The sequence below is a fragment of the Elephantulus edwardii genome, unplaced genomic scaffold, assembly GCF_000299155.1.
Source record: "Elephantulus edwardii isolate Elephantulus edwardi_28Jun2011 unplaced genomic scaffold, EleEdw1.0 scaffold00239, whole genome shotgun sequence".
Lineage (NCBI taxonomy): Eukaryota > Metazoa > Chordata > Mammalia > Macroscelidea > Macroscelididae > Elephantulus > Elephantulus edwardii.
In genome coordinates this window covers 965,997-968,405 of record NW_006399989.1, presented here as the reverse complement: position 1 = coordinate 968,405, position 2,409 = coordinate 965,997, and the positions used below count along the sequence as shown (strand labels likewise).

Here is a 2,409-nt window from a genome sequence, read left to right as displayed (position 1 = left end):
TTTCTTAAGCTGAAGGAATTGAAAAACAAATTCAAGCCACGAGAAGCAATACTTAAGGATGCTTTGGGCAGAATGTTAAATGATCCAAGAAGCACTGAAAAAAGGATGGAAGTGGTATACAGAGTCACAGTACCAGAAGGAATTGGCTGACTCATAAGAATTTCATGAAACAATGTAAGAGCAAGAGCCTATGAAGGTGGATGTTCAAGTTGCTCTGAAAGAATTGGCAAAAAACAAGGCTCCAGGAGTTAAAGGCATACCAATTGATATATTTCAACCCTGCCCTGGATGTCCTCACTAAGTTGTGCCAAGAAATCTGGGGGACAGGCCACGTGTCACCTGGCAGGACTGCTCAACTGACTGGAAGAGAACAATATTTGTTCCCATTCCAAAGAAAGGTGATCCAACAGAGTGTGGAAATTATTGAACAATATCATTATTATGACATGGAAGAAAGATTCTGCCGAAAATTATCCAAAAACAACTGGAGCAACATGTCAACAAAGAAATACCGGATGTGTAAGCTGGATTTAGAAAAGGCTATGGTACTAGAGATATTACAGCTAATGTAAGATGGATCTTGGCAGAAAGCAGAGAGTACCAGAAGAATGTCTATTTGTGCTTCATTGATTATGCAAAGGCTTTTTGACTGTGTGGATCACAACAAACTGTGGCTGTCGCTGAGAAGAATGGGAATCCCAGAACATTTGATTGTGCTTATGTAAAACCTATATTTGAACCAAAAGGCAGTTGTCAGAACAGAGGAAGGAGACACGGCATGGTTCAAAATTGGGAAAGGTGTCTGCCAGGGATATATTGTCTCTATACTTTTTCAATCTGTATGCAGAACAGATCATTCAGGACACTGGGCTCTATGAGGAGAAATGTGGCATCAGGATTGGAAGAAGATTCATAAACAACCTGCATTATGCAGATGACACAACCCTGCTTGTGGAAACTGAGGAGGACCTGAAGTGCTTGCTGCAGATCAAGAAAACAAAGATTCTCACCACTGAGCCAATTAGCAGCATCATTATGGATGGTGAAGAGATTGAGATTGTTAATAGTTTTAGTTTGCTTGGCTCCACAATCAACACTTTTGGTGCCAGCAAACAGGAAATCAAGAGATGAATTGCATTGGGAATGTCAGCTGTTAGGGACCTCTCCGGAGTACTGAGAACAATGATTTCAGACTGGAGACTAAGGTGTGCCTGATTCAGGCCACAGATTTGCAGTTGTGTGCTATGTGTCAGAGAGCTGGACAATGAGTAGGGATGATAGAAAGAATTGATGCCTTTGAGTTGTGGTGCTGGAGATGAGTGTTGAAAATACTATGGATTGCTAGGAGAACAAACAGGTTTATCCTGGAGAGGGTGAAACCAGGCTGCTCCTCGGAGGCAGGGATTCTGAGGCTTCATCTGACATACTTTGGGCATATTAAAGGAGGGACCAGTCCTTGGAGAGGGACATGATGTTTGGGAGGGTAGAGGGACAGCTCAAGAGAGGAAGACCCTCGATGAGATGGATCGATTTGGTGACTGGGGTAATGGGAATAAGTGTGTCAGAGACAGTGAGGTTGGCACACAATAGAGTAGGGTTTAGGGCTCTGGTATATAGGGTTGCTATCAGTCACAAGTGACTCCAGGGCACATAACTACAATATCTACATAATAATGCATATTAAATAGTATAACAGAGGATTAGGGATTGATGGTATTGTTCTGTATTCAGATAGGGTAATAGTTACAAAATCTAAATATGTGTCTATAAAAAAGGGTCCTTTTTATTCAGGTTAATTTAAAAAACAAACTTTAAATCCTAAGTACATCAAAAGATTGCTATAATTAATAAACAGATGGGTAGGGTAAAGGGAAAGGGAGGGTATTGTGAGGATACAATAAGATATAAATAATAGCATTGTACAATTATAATCAATGTTATGAAAGAAAATATATATGTGTGATTGAAAACCAATTTTAAAAAAATCAAGGCAAAAAAGAATCTACAGACAGAGAAAAAAAAATTTTGCAACCATATTTAACAAAGGGCCCATGTCTGAAATTTATAGAGGACTAAAACCAAGGACTATAAACTTCATTAAAGAAAAGCTAGGAACTATGCTAGAAGTCCTAATTCACAACATAAACAGTGTTCCAAGTATCCTGAAAAACCTACAACCAGTGGAAGATAAAGTAGATGAATGGGATCTTCTAAGAATCAAATCCCTCTGCACATCCAAAAACTTCTCCAACAGGGTAAAAAGGGAAGCCACTGACTGGGAAAAAATATTTGGTAATGACATATCAGATAAGGGACTTATATCCAGAATTTATAAAATACTTGAGCACCACAACAAGATAAAGGTAAATAATCCAATAGAAAAATGGGCACAGGATATGAACAGACACT

At 39.1% G+C, this 2,409-nt stretch overlaps 1 protein-coding gene across 1 annotated transcript in view; it reads right to left on the bottom strand.

The window, feature by feature from the left end:
* The window catches only part of PHF8 (PHD finger protein 8), a 213,742-nt gene that overhangs the window by 56,768 nt on the left and 154,565 nt on the right, over positions 1 to 2,409 (bottom strand). The window lies entirely within an intron of this gene.